The 14,991-nt window shown below is 34.8% G+C and overlaps 1 long non-coding RNA gene across 8 annotated transcripts in view; it reads right to left on the bottom strand.

Annotated features, from left to right (window-relative positions):
* The window catches only part of LOC103890234 (uncharacterized), a 169,924-nt gene that overhangs the window by 140,194 nt on the left and 14,739 nt on the right, over window positions 1-14,991 (bottom strand). For 4 of the 8 annotated variants that reach the window (XR_008523872.2, XR_008523875.2, XR_008523873.2 and 1 more), the window contains 3 exons: window positions 11,237-11,302; window positions 10,444-10,496; window positions 1,789-8,843 (listed from right to left, as the gene is read on the bottom strand). This is a non-coding gene — a long non-coding RNA (uncharacterized LOC103890234). Of the gene's footprint in view, window positions 1-1,788; window positions 8,844-10,443; window positions 10,497-11,236; window positions 11,303-14,991 lie in introns of those variants that run through there. The other 4 variants (XR_008523876.2, XR_008523874.2, XR_008523878.1 and 1 more) reach the window with 3 other exon arrangements.

Consider the following 14,991-nt stretch of genomic DNA (forward strand, 5'->3'; position numbering starts at 1 on the left):
AAATGCTTTTCCCTCCTCTCTCATAACCAAGTATCACTCATCTTTCCAAAGCCAGGCAAGTCACATCTTTTCTTGAAGCTTTTCCCAAACTCTTGGCCTACATTTATCCACTGCTTTTTATAAATATCATGGTTCTTATCTCTTCAGTCATTTTAGTACTTGCATTATATTCTCTAAAAATTTTTTGTTTCATATAATTTATTACCTAACAATACTGTAGTTCCTTTAGGTGAGAGCCCATACTTCATGCTCTCTGGTATGCATAGTAGTTAGTAATATCTAACTAATAATACACATTTAGTAAATATATGTCAGTTTAACATTTATATCAACAAATCAATCACTATAGATAGTCATCAAAGAAATAGTTGAAAACTGGGAAGATTCCAGGAGCTATCTTATCTATTCAGGAATGTTAAAAACTACTCCTTACGATACAAAGTTGGAATAGCTATCAAATTCCTTATGGCCTTGGTCACATTAGAAGAAAATGTAACCCTGAGCCACAGGAATTCTTATTTCTCATCAGAAAATAATTCATCAGGATATTTATGGCTTATCTATTAATAAAATAAGTCATTATGGTATTTTACACAACCCTTTCTTGCTTTGTTTTAGAACAACTACCTAATTTTCTATTTTCAAAACCAACTACTTGTTATGGAATAACTAATATATAAAGCTATTCAATTTTCAAAGGACAAATAGAAGAATATTAATGGAATTCATTTTTTAAAGGTGAATGTTTATTTTCCTTATTAAAAACATAATGCTTGTTAGTTGAAGGGTCAAGAAAATACATATGAGAAAAAAATGTATTTCATAATCCCACAACCCAAACCAGAGACCATTAACATTTCATTGTATAACATACTATAAGTATATATATGGGGGGGTGGTGTATGAGATGATTTTATGCAAATTATTTTGTAACTTACCATTTTCCACTTAATATTTAGTATTTTCTCACATTACTAAATATGTTTCTACATTATCTCTTTGTGGTTGTGAATGGAATGTCAGATTGGATGTATCTTCATTTACTAAACTTCCAATATATGCCATGCTGTGATAAACATTCTTATGCTAAATTGGGAACACAACCATAATTATTTCATTAGCATAAATTTATAAAAGTAAATCTCTCTGTATGAATAGCTTTATACAGCTTAAGGGTTTTCTTGTTTTGTTTTTAATGACCAGTGCCCACCTGCCCATCAGAAAGGTTGTGCCAATTTACCATCTCAATCACTGGTAGTTAAAGCAACTTTCAGATACTGTATCATTTCATATTTCTAATAAAAACATGTATCTTTCTGAAGAGTCTCTATAAAGATGATGAAGTAATGCTACATTTTCTTTTATCTACTATGGGAGTGCCCTTTTTCCCTTCAACTTTTATAAATTTTTAAGTATTTTGCTTCCTGATATAAAAAATGCAAAACAACACAAATTATTTAGTATGAGTAGCAAAGAAAGCACAAGATCATCTGAGCAATATAGTCCAAGAGAACATGGCTGCAGCTAAGGAACAGTAATGAAACTGATTAGTCAAGCTCCTATTTATAAATCTGTCAAGAAAAATTATTTTTAAGTAAGTTTTTCTGCTTTCTTTGGTATTATTAGTGTATTTGCATGAAAGATAATATTTTGCATTTTTATTTGAAATTCACCATTTTTTTTATAAAAGAGAATCAGGCTTAGCCAACACTTGCATGTGCACAAACACATCATGGAAAGATAACTGACACATTTAAAGTAAGAAATAATGATGTTTCCCAGTAGAAATGTGATCATTAGTTATTTATTTATATTTATATTCATTTATACACTCACCTTTACATAAAAAATTTTAGACAGCAAATTTATATTTTAAATAACAGAATAACAAAATAATTGGCTACACTTATTATTTTAAACAAACCAATAATTCCAAGACAAAGAGAAATACAAATATGTTGGTATGATAGCTCTGCTTGAATTTAAAATTTGATTACATGAATTGTCTGCTCCTATTTGAGCCACAGGTCTTCATTGCTAAGAAACATATCAAACTTAATAAAAAACATTAAAATGAAAATTTAATAATTTTCAATTATTAATACTTATTGCAAGAGAAAAATGTACACAAGTACTTAAAAGAAACAAATGGTTAATATATAAACTTTTCCATTTCTCTAGATAAAAGTCAGAAGAGCAGTGTTGGACTAAGATTACTTTTGAACAACTTTTGAAACATTTGATCAGACTGCAGTTTAAAAAACTAGCCCACTTTCCCCTTCAAAGATCTGAAAGGCAGAGGATAAAATCAACATTTTCCTTTCTACTCACCCAGCATCAATCATGGGTGACAATCTCTACAAGACTGCTTTAAGTTGAACAATCTTTTAAACTAATATTGTATTCTTAAAGACAGATGAAGTTGGCATCTAAGAAAAAAAAGAAACACTTTATTGATCCCCAAAGAGGTGTTAAGAAAGCCAAAGATCACATAAGAAGTCTGTTTGGCAGTGGCAACAGCACAAGGAAAAGCTATTACTAAACATGACAGGGCCCAGCAGGATGCAGAAATCTGCACATACAACCCCATTTTGCTATTTGTAATATTATTTATATTTCCTGCAAATTAGACAATATACATTTGGTAAGCTAAACAAAGTTGCTTCCAAAACAAAGAAATACTGGGCAAAAGAACTAGTAAGTGATTAGCAAAGTCAGGTCTACTTCCATCAAGCACACACAATATTTATAAGTCATGTACCGTGTGAGATTGCTAGAGTGGCTACAGGACCACTGAGCAAGACTCACGCTTCTCGAAAAATGCCTCCCAGTTTAAATGCTAAGAGAGTGGCTCTGTAAATGCATGTTACACTTTGGAAGCTCCCAATATTGTGGAGTAAAAACACAACACATCTGCATGCAAAATGCCTTATTCTTTCATTGTAATTTTCCAAATTTTAAAATGTATTTTTTTATTGGTATGAGTTGTCTCTATGATATGAGCAAATTACCTGTTTTTCTAGCTTACATTTTTGGAAGAGTGTTTTTTTGGTAGATTAAGAGTATGAATTGAAAAAATGAAATATTATTTTCCAGGAACCATAGTCATTACAAACTTTTAGAGGAAGAAAAAAATTCATGTAAATTGGTACTGTGCAACTCAGTAATTCTGAGAGCTTTAGTTCCTTCTTAGTAGAGAACGAATTTTGTCTGTGTGTGAAACGATATGACTAAATACGGTGAGTTACTGAGAACTTAAAATTAAACTCCAAAGGCAGCTTCACTTATATCCAGCGAATGCCTAAGTAGTCCATCTTTTACTGCATCTCATTGTGTGCAATAATGTCATATTTTGATTATTATGTTTCTTCTTTGTTTTTGTTTCTGGTCTTATAGAAGTATGGTATATCTCCTATGTCTTTTAAATCTCTGACCAGTAAGCACTTTCCTTTTCTGACTGTATAGAGGAGAGAGGAAACACTTTAGAAAGGACCCCAGACTCTTGCTTCTCAGAGACCAGCAGCATGGCATCATCTAGGAACTTTTTATAAAATCAGATTAATGGGCCCCTCCCCAAACATACTGAATCTCAATCTACTTTAAACAAGATCCCCACGAGATGCAAACACAAATCAAAATTTAAGAAGCATTGTCTTGAAGCACCTTTACTCATCTCAGTTCTGGTATTTCCCCTGCCAACTCCAACTATTCTTCCATTTAGAAAGAGAGGCAACTATGTGAACAATGGCCCATTTGCAAATAGACATGAAATAAAGGTAATTATATTAATCTACTCTCTGTTTATGACCTCCTTTATCATCTAGAAACATCCACCCTCAGGGTGGGCAGGATTTGAACTATTACAGAAAGACTATAAAGAAAAAGAGAAAGAGAAAGTTAATGCTCAACATACAGCATCCTAAGTGGAATGTTTTATGCTGCGAAAAGACAAAAGATTTTAAAATCCAAGTTTATTAAGAGAAATAATGTTTCTATCATCCCTTCCTTTCCCACTTTTATTATATCGCAAAGCAAGTGAATGTAGGACACAGGGTTTTTCATAGACTAGAGAAGATATCCATTCTATCTATTATGTAGGCCATGTTTTTTTCTTATATTAGTTTTATTTTGAAATAATTTTATGTTTACAGAAAAGTTGTATAGATAGTAGAGTTCCTGTATACCTTTCACCCAGCTATGCCTAATGTTTGTATTTTCTATAACCATGCCATCAAGTTAGAGATTAAAAACTTAACACTAGTACTATACTCAGACTGTATTCTCATATCCAAGCTTTTCTACTGTCCTTTTCTTTTCAGCCCAACTTATGAAACCATATTAAATTTAGTGCATTAATGTCCTCCAAGTTGTGATTGTTTCTTGTTCTCTCCTTGCCTTTCAGGACCTTAACTGTTCTGAAGAGAACTGGTTAGGTATTTTATAGACTGTCCCATTTTGAGTTTGTTTAATGTTTTTTCATGGTTAGACTATCCTTATAGCTTTGGTGGGAGAAAACAAGAGAGGTGATGTTAGGTCATGAATGTTTATCCTTGATGTATAAGAATAAACTCTGGAGGAAATAAAAAGCTTCTACTTCTGGACCCCAGAGATGGCAGGGAGAGAAAAGAGGCAGAAATAGGGCAAGTAAATAAGATGATCTTAGGGTTTTAGTTTTTATTCTCCTCTGCACACACACCTTTTTGGGGTGGACCCTTATGGGAAGGGCAGCTTAGTAACAGCTAGATATGTATAGGGTTATCACAGGTCATTGGGTTAGTGGCTCACTTTCCCAGATGCAGGCTCTGGGTGGTTGTGTAAATGTTTAACAACTGGCTGGGGGGTGGGGAGGTAAGGGAGGGTGGAATGCTGATTTGTCATATTTGCCAATTTCCAAGATATAAATACTCCTATCATGGCTGATTTCAAGCTACCAAAGTGATGTCACTGAATGCAGAGTTGGGAAGAGCTATGTGGCAGTACACCATTAAATATCATTATGTAGTATTTCCACCATACACATACAATAAGCATAGATAGTACTAAAGTGTAAAACAATAAATAGGAAGTGATGAGTTGAGGGCATTATCTTTATTTTTAATATAATATATTTGATTATAAGTTTATATTGTTTAATTTTCAACAATTGCTGTGTTTAAAAACTGTCTCACAAAATTCCTGAAAATTTAAGAATCAGCTAAGGTATATAAGCTGCCTCCAACATTCCACTGCTTCTAGAAGACTGACCATTTGGCTCAGCACCACATTTCATGTGACTCAGGAGGTACAGAGGTGACAGCAGAAGGTGGGTAGATATATCGGACTTAGAAAGCACCTGTCTCATCATGGCCTTTGTGTGGGAAGCAGGATCCACCAGGCTTCTTACTTCCCCACTGAGAGTGTTGGTGGACTGGCAGAAGTCTAGGGGAAAAGAGGTCATGGGGCCTTTTTGATGCTTGGGGAAATGTTCAGAACTATGGCAGTAGCAGTGAGGGCAAGGACACAACATCTCAAAAGATCAGTTGGGTTCTAGTTATATTTCAGTGCTCCCAATTCCAGGGAGAAGATAAATTGAGCCTCTCTATAGTAGAAACTATTGATTATTTAGAGGATAGTGCATGATCCAAGGGTGTCACAAGATTATAATAAGACCCAGATCTATAATCATGTACCCAGATCTATGTTGGGAACGAGATGGAAGAGGGAGGTAGAGAATCTAAGAAAGACTGTGCATTTTCCTATAAGAGACAGTGTCATCTATAACAATGTCACTCGAAGTGTGGTCCAAGGGCCAGTGCCAGTCCACAAACTGTTCCTGTTCGGGGGTGAGATAAATACAGATGAAAGTTCATGTTTAGAAACTTCTATCATAAATTGACATTTCCATGACATCCTAGTATGTGATCAGTGAGCTGATCTTGTTAAACAGGATATAACCAGTTCAGGTGTGTGGAACTGGCATGGTGAGTTGCTTGTAGCAAAAGCTGAATACTGGTCATGCGCAATCGGACTATGTATTTGGTACATGATTGGAAAAATCAATCAGTTTGAGGAGGATTAATCTAAGATACTTTTTAAATAATCACTTTTGGATATGAAATAAACTCTGAATAGTCTGAATCAGAGGTTCTTAAAAGTGTGGCCTGTGGACCAAAATGTCGGCATCACCTGGGAACTCATTAGAAATGCAAATTCTAGGGCTCCACCTCAGATGTGCTGAATCAGAAACCTTGAGGGCAGACCCAGTAATCTGTGTTTTAACAAGCCCTCCAGGTGACTGATGCATGTTTGCATGTTTGATTTTAAGAACTACTGGCTTCAGTGTTGAAAGTGAAAGAAGTATGTTCAAGCCAGAGGAGAATGAAACACTATTAATTAAGTGTCAATTATCCCTGCTAGACTGCAGACCTGGAGCCCATGAAGATCAGACCAGGCAGAAAAAAGAAAGAAAACTAAACTTTCTTTGCACACTATATTTGAGTGATATGCAAGTGGATGAGGCCAAGATCTGGAGTTGAACACTTTTAGTGGATGATCATTTTGGATTTTTCTCTACAAGCTTACTGCTAGAAGCTTACTACCTGTGGCTCCACATTTCTTTCTTTCCTTTTTTTTTTTTTTTTTGAGACGGAGTTTCACTTTTGTCACCCAAGCTAGAGTGCAATGGTGTGATCTCGGCTCACCACAACCTCCACCTCCCAGGTTAAAGCGATTCTCCTGTCTCAGCCTCCCAAGCAGCTGGGATTACAGGCATCCACCACCACGGCAGACTAATTTTGTATTTTTAGTAGAGACAGGGTTTCTCCCTGTTGGTCAGGGTGGTCTTGAACTCCTGACCTCAGGTTATCCGCCCTCCTCGGCCTCCCAAAGTACTAGGATTACAGGTGTGAGCCACCACACCGGGCAGGCTCCACATTTCTAAGCATAACCCATTTCCCAGCCCACATCAGCCTAGAAGTGGTAAAAATAGGGTCACAGTACTGGCAACATTAATTTCTCTAGCTTTATTCTTACCATACAATTGCTGGCTTGCTGGCTTTTCTCACATTCCCTACAAATACTACTACTATTAATAGTTCAGGAGGTCCCCTCTTGGCTAATTTGTGTCAGCCATCTTTCTCCCTCTCTGCCTGGGTTGCTCTCCATCCCTAGGTTGTGTCCTTCCCAGGCAAGGTTGATCTGGTTTTAGCTTAGTATCCGATCAACCTGGATATTAGCCATATTACAGCCCAGAGGAAATTATTTCTGCTATTTGTGCTCCATTATTTACTGTGGGATGCCACAAGATCTTTTGAGACAAACTCTAATGTGCATACAAATCACTCAGGGCTCTTGTTAATGTGCAGATTCTGATTCAGTAGGTCTAGGATGCCTGAGTATCTGCATTTCTAACAAGCTCCCAGGTGAAGCCTATGCTGCTAGTTTCTGGACAATATTTTGAGAAGCGAGGTTGATAGCAGTGATTTTTTCTATTTTTATTATGCCTTCTCCCCAGGTCTTGAACACAGGTGAAACGGCAGAGTCTTAAGGTGACTAATTGTCCCGCTTTGACAAGGATTGTCCTGGAAATCCTATGACGTGGGCTATCCCTCACTCTTGGGCAAACCAGGATGACTGGTCATCCTAGCCATCTGGATTGGTCATGCTAGCAATCTGAACAGCTCACCTCCTGCCTCTCCCCTCCATCTCCTTCCCAACTGACCCATGATATCTCTGTCTTGACTCTTTCCCCTTTAGGATAAATGTTTCCCTGCAGCTCTTCCTTCTTCCTCCATGTAATGTGCTCTCCTTTGGCAGATTTGTATCCACCAGCCCTAAAGACATAGGTGTGTTTGTAGCCAGTGCAGTTGGCTTAGTCCTTGGCATAGGCTTAGCTGCCCACTTTAAACCAATTTGGAAGGTTCCATTTAATGTTTTCCCACAGTTGGTCAGGACTAAAGGCTTACTTACTCCTCTCTCTGCAGAAAGGCTGGGGCCATATTTGACAGTCTGCTCTCATTTTTTTTTTCACATAAACATTCTCATCCTGCCTGGCCTCTGCAGACCAAGTGGGTTTTCCCAGTGCCTGGGAGCAATGCTTGTTCTGCTTTGCCTCTTAGGTAAGTATGGGGATATTATTTGGAAATAGGAAAAAACAAAATCTTCATCTCTGGAGCTTGGAAAATACAGTGTGTTTTCCAGTACTTCTAATTGTCCTTTTAATGCTGAAGTCACAGATATTGTAGGTACAACCACCTGCCTCATCATCCTAGAAATACAGCAGTGATTATATCCACCCACAGTTGAAAATCTTCATTAGCACTGAACTTACAGAAAAATAATTTCCAAACTCCCCACCTTAATACAAAGTCATGGTTCTCAAAATTTTGCTATGCGTCAGAATGACTTAGAGAGAAACAGATTGCTGGGTCCCACCCTGAATTTCAAATTCATAATTCTTTTTGCATTTCTAACAAGTTAACAGGTGGTATTGACACTGCTGGTCAACAGATCACATTGTGAGAACCACAGACCCATTCCAGCTAGCCACATTCACATCCCTAACATCCAGTTCTAGTGCATGCTTCCAAATAGAACCCCTTATTCTCTGCTCATATTATGTGCTTTCCTACTCCATACCTTTGTTTAATTCATGTATTCACTTATAAATTCATTCATTCAACCAATAACTAATTATTTCACCAAACATTTTTTAAATACCAAAATGACTAGCTCTGTTAAGCGCCATCATGAAATTTATGGTACAAGGGAGAAAAGGAAAAAAGATACCCTTTTCATTTGCAGAGTGTTTCTTGGTTTCCAAAGAGCTTCCACATCCAAGCTCCCATTTGATCTTCTCCAGAGTCCTGAAAGACCAACAGGGCAGGGATTATTCTACATCTCTCACAAGTGCAGAAATTGAAGGCCAGAGGGGAGAAGTGGTTCATCCAAGGTAATACCAATCTGTCTTTCCAATCCTGGGACAATGGTTTTTCTCTCAATTATACTACAGTTGTACCTCTCCTCGGCATGCGCAGGGACACCCCACAGCATACCAAAATCCTGGTACACTCAAGTGGACCCTGCTGAATCCACATAGAAGAAAAGTTGGTCCTCCCTATACATGGGTTTTGCATCTATCAAATACCATATTTTTGATCCACTTCTGGATGACAAGAATCCACTATAAGTGGACCCATACAGTTCAAACTTGTGTTGTTCAAGGGTCAACTGTGCTTCAGTCATAACTCATTATATTTCCTCTCTTCTTGCTTTCCAAACTATACCCATTCTTTAAAGCCCAAACACTACCTATTCCATGAAACCTTCCCTGGTAACCCCAGATAAAATGATTTTTCCTGCTTAAAACTAGGACAGTGCTTTATTTTGTCTCTCTAATGGCATTAAAAAAAAAATCTCCCTTTCTAGATGCCAATGTCCTTGAGAACAGAACAATACCTGACTCTCCTTTGTGTCTCCCATAGCACTCAGTTCTTAGTTCATAGTAGAAATTTGATAAAGCACTGAGAAATGAAGGATGAAGAGATGAGAATTTTGCCTGTTTTTAAGTTTACTCATAAGGTAATCAATGAAGGATATATGTAAAAATAAAAGTAGAGCTGTCTGTTATCTTTTTTCATTTTACCTCCATAAATAAGGGTGGGAAGGACTAGCATTAATTGCTTGCTGGGTGCCAGGTGTTTTATGTTATGATAATTTTGCTCTCATAACCTAATAGACAAATAATAGAAAATACAATTGTTCTCACTTTCAAGCAGAGGTAGTGAAGCTCAGAATTGTTTAGAAATTTACCCAAGTTCAGACACTGAACTCATGTTAGAGAGGGAACCAAATCAATTCCGTTTAAACCCATGTGGCAAAATGAACACATGAAATTGCGTCTAATTATACTATGACAATAAGAAATTATCCAGTATTTTCCTATATAAAAAAGCAATTCATATGCACCAGTAATCTCGAGAAAAACATTTTTTTCTCACCATTTTACCACTTTTTATTGATTCACCACTTGCTGGTTGAATCTTTTGATCCACTTTTTCAAGAAGGAAAATGAATTTCACTACTACCAGACTATGGTTCTTCATGTGACCAGTTATTTCTGGTTGTGAAATGCTGTCCTGAGACTTAGATGGTAAATCTGTCTTAATAAGTACTATTGTGTCATAACAGAACTTTCGTGTTAGAAAAGCGTGGAAGGTTTGGGGTAAATCCTGGAATGGGTCGGGGGAGGCATAAATCCAGAAATGCCTTCATGAATAAGCCTGAGAGGAATAACTTCAGCAAAAATGAAAAACTCAAACATTAAAGCAATGTGTTAAACATTTACCATAAGATAGAGCTGAGAATTATTAGGAAGTTTAACCAAAGGACTTTGCCAATGAATGTCAGATGGACTTAATTGAGGCAATTAGAACACAGATGGTATTAGTGAAATGGTGGACTCACCTACAAGGATTCACACGTGGGTTCTGCAGCTAACTTCTTACAAGAGCAGAGGCCTGCAATATTATGAAAACCAAATAGACACATTAAAGGTGATTGTTCTCACAAACGTATGAAATGACAATTTGTATCCCTTCCTCTTACAGGTACTGCAATATCCTCCCTGGTAAAATCCTGTCAGTTCCATTGGTAGGGTTTGTTACAAGGTCTTATATCACTAGCCATTAAGATAGTTAACCATAAGTCTTGGTAACCTAACAGATATATACATTCAATTTTCATGAAACAACTTCAAGTCATGAGGGAATTCAACCAAAAGCTTCCAAATTTTTTTTGGATCTGCCGGGTGGAACAAAAAATTTTAAAGCACATTTCTAGGTTCTCTGGGGCACTTAATTCAAAAAAAACCCCTGCATAGCAACTCTTCTATTTTTTAAAAAAACTTTCTCTTGCTGTTTAGCCTGTCAGGCAGAAAGTCATGCATCAAGAGACAGGTGGAATTGGTGACATTAATAGATATTTTCTCTAATTCAGTATTGATAATGTTAATGTAATATTGCTTTCAATAGACAGTTTCAATCACACACGTACGTATGTTTAGAGATGCGACACAAGCAGGAAGCCTGAGCTTACTGAAAGTTAAAGAACACATCAGATGTTTGATTTTTGTCACTGCCTCTGGGAAAGAATTCAGAAGCAACCCTTCAGCCAATGGCAGGTAGGTTCCTAGAAACCTCAGTATTGGGGAATTCATAGTAAGGATGAATAGAGATCCACATACAGAAATGAAACTTACTAATAGATGTGCCCATCTGAGGACCAGCTGGAGGGAACTGTCATTTTGCCTGGTCACCTAGGGGCTCTGAAACAATAAGCTTTGGTAGTAAAATAACAATAACAACAAAATAGCTTATGCTTGCATATTTTCCAAGTAACAAATAGTGTTCTAAATAATTTAATCCTTACAATCATGTTATTAGGTAGTTACTACAATTATCTTCATTTTACAGGATAAACTTAGAGACTTAGAAACAAAAGGTCAATAACTTGTCCCTGGTCACACATCTAATAAGAGATGACACAGGCAGTCTGAGCCCATGCTCTGATCCAATACATGCTACTACTTTTTAATATTTGTTTTTTAATATAGGCAACACACATTACTAAAAATGTGAGAAAATGAGAAAACAAACTATTGTACTACTAACCTCACCTAACTGCCATTAACCTTTTGGGATATTTGCTTTTGATCATATTTATATGCATACATCACATCAGAAGTATTTGCCATGTTGCTAAAAGGGTTCAGAATGTTCACTTTTTAATACCTGCAAAATGTCACACAGACCAGGTATATTGCATTTACTTAGCGAATGTTAGCTATTTAGGTTGCTTCCAAAAGCCTAAATAAAGCAGGTTAAAGTGCATGTGGAACCAGGCAGCCTGGTTCAAATCCTTGCCCCTCTATGCACTAGCTATATAATCTTGAGCAAGTTACTTGACTTCTCAATGTTTCAGTTTTCTCATCTGTACAATGAGGATAGTAATGTTCACTAGCACCATAGATTGTTGTGAGGATTAATCTGCATTAATTGAAATAAAGTATTTAAACATTGTCTGTAGATAGTTATTACTATCATAAGTCTGTAGGGAATATCTTCATACATGAGGCACTGTGGATTTAAAAACTTACTTCCTATGGCACATTCCCAGAGATAAGATTACTTGGCTAAAAGACATAAATTTTTTGTTCAAATAATGAATTCACATTGTCAAAGTATTTCCAAAAAGTGGTATATAGGTTTACATGTCACCAGTTACATGAGAGAAACCATTTTCCAATACACCTTTTCTGACTTTGTTAGGTATTAACATCAAACTTTCTACTGCTCATAAGTTTGTTCAACAATTTCTAATCTGCTCTTATATCCAACTATTGAGTTTTTAATTTCAGTTAATTTTTCAGTTCTGGAATTTCCATTTGATTCTTTATCACAGTTAATAGTAATCTGTTGAAATTTTCTATCTCCTTATATAATTTTTAAAAGATAGCATAGCTATTTTAAAATTTGTTACTCCTGTATCTGGATCTCCTCTAGCTCTGTTTTCAGTCATTTTATCTTGTCTTCTGGTATGCCTGGTAATTTTGTTGAATGCCAGACATTGTATATGAAAAATTGTAGAGATAATTTAGACCTCTGGCAGATCATCTCTTCTTTAAGTGATGTTTTACTTTAGTTCCTGACAGGCAGTTTGGATCTCTCTTAAATTCTCTGCTCTCAAGCCCTCTCTACTGTGGAGCTCTCCAGAGCTTTTAAACAAACGTTTGGTAGATTTTATTCAACTTTTCTATTTGTTCTACTTGTACTTATAGGATGAGCTGATCTAAATGTAACAGCTGAAAGTGTAAGTCCTTGACATCAATTTTAAATAGTTGATGAAACCTAAACATAACTCATTTTTTTTTGTTTTAGTGTATATTCATTTGATTATTATTAAGGCTGGATTTTTATGTGCTTGCAAATGTGTTATATTTCATATTTTATGAAATGTGATTTCATTCTTATCTCATATATTGATTAAGTATGAGTTTGTATGAGCTCTTGTGAAATAATCATATCAACTCTTTGTTATTATGTTCAAATAACTGCAATTGCACCTAGGCCACCCTTTGCTTGTTACATTGTTGTTTTAACTAATCAAGTGTTTAATATAATCAAATCTATTTTACTGTTCACTTTGCAATTTTGTTACAATGTTTTAAGCCTTTGAAATAAAGTCTTGTTAGACTTCCTAAGGTTTGAGTTTGTGTAATGTATTTTATGTATATAATGAGTGTAAAAGCTGATTTTTTTTTCCAAACTGTTAGTCCATATATTGCAAAATATTTTCCCTCTCCTTTAATTTGTGGTCCAGTCATTATCAAATATTTCATTTTTATATATAATTTATTTGCCCACATGTTTTGCCTCATTAATATATTTATTTTGGTGCCAGTATGGTTTTAATTATTATAACTTTATTATATATTTTAATATTTGATAAGACTAGTCACTCATTCTTCTTCTCTCTAAAAATTGAACTTTGCTATTCTTGACTACTTTTTCTTCTAGATTTATAATAAAATCAAATTCTTCTCACCACTACCTCAAAAAGTAAAAAATGAAAGGGAGATTGTTATTATATTTCCATTAAACTTGGGAAATAATTAGCAATATAAAAATGTTATCCTTCACACTTGAAACCAGTCTGTGAATTTGTTTTTTATAGCTCTTTTAAAAGTTTATGTTTGAGTTAATGATTGCTTACATTTATACTGCTGATTTATGTTAATGTTTATATGTTTCAATATTTTACTAATTATTAAGTTTATTTAGGTTTTCATTGACTACTTTGGGTTTTTAAACTATAAAAATATTTTTTCAATACATAATGTTGTATCTCTTTTTTCATCCTATATAGCTTTTCTTTCCTTGGTATGTTTTATTACATTGATCAGAGTTTTTAAAATACTATTAAATGATATTATTATGGCAAAACCATTACAGCAACTTCCATCCCATCCTGTTTTAAATATGTACATTTTTAGTATTCTGAATTAATTTTGATATTAATAATTAGGATAAAATATTTATTATTTTGAAAAATATTTTATTTTTTCTATTTTCACCATTTTATCAGGAACAGATAGTAAATTTTCTCTTCTGCTTTCAAAAAACCTATTAAATTAATAATTTATTTCTTATTTAACCTACTGATACAAAGTATTTCACTTGTATAGCTCCTAAATTTGTAAACTTTTGTACTGCTTGTATATATATTATTTTGCTGTGGTAAGTAATACTGTATTTTTAAAACAGAATGTATAAATTATTTTTTATTTGTAGTTATTTAATGCATAATCTTTCAGTACTATTATTCCTTCAGTAGAACGACATTATTAGCAAGTATAAAATAGTCCCCTTTGTCATGTTTACTGTTTTGGAGTTTTTTTGCCAAAAATTCTGCCCTGTTTGATATTCATATTGTATTTTTGATTTGGACATGAACATGTTAGGCTGGAAAAAACTTTGCCATTAAAAAATAATTCTGTGTCCTTTTTCTTTAAGTATGACTTTTTTAAGCACCACCAAATCATTAGACTTTCATTTTAATTTAATCTAAGGATCTTTCCATTTGAATAGGAAAATTTAAGCCATTTATACTCGTCATATTTTTTAAGCTTGATTGGACTTAAACTTTCTTCTCTTCAATAGCTCCTTGTTGTTGTCTTTCCATTTTGTCTTTTGAATGGACTATGTTTGCTTTTTTATCTTTGATAATTATTTAGAAAATAGATTTCCTGCTTTCAATTCTACTAGTGCCGACATTAAATTGTCTACAACTATACTTTTATATGCATTCTTATTTAATGACTTGAAAATAAAGCAACAATGCTGCTTCTTATAATGCTTTTATTTCCTTCCTGTCCTCTTTCCATATTGTGATCACTAGGTATAGATGCTTTATTTAAAAATGTAAAACCCTCCAGGATTATTTTATTGAAAACAT

The sequence above is a fragment of the Pongo abelii genome, chromosome 2 (assembly GCF_028885655.2).
Source record: "Pongo abelii isolate AG06213 chromosome 2, NHGRI_mPonAbe1-v2.0_pri, whole genome shotgun sequence".
In the NCBI taxonomy this organism is placed as follows: domain Eukaryota; kingdom Metazoa; phylum Chordata; class Mammalia; order Primates; family Hominidae; genus Pongo; species Pongo abelii.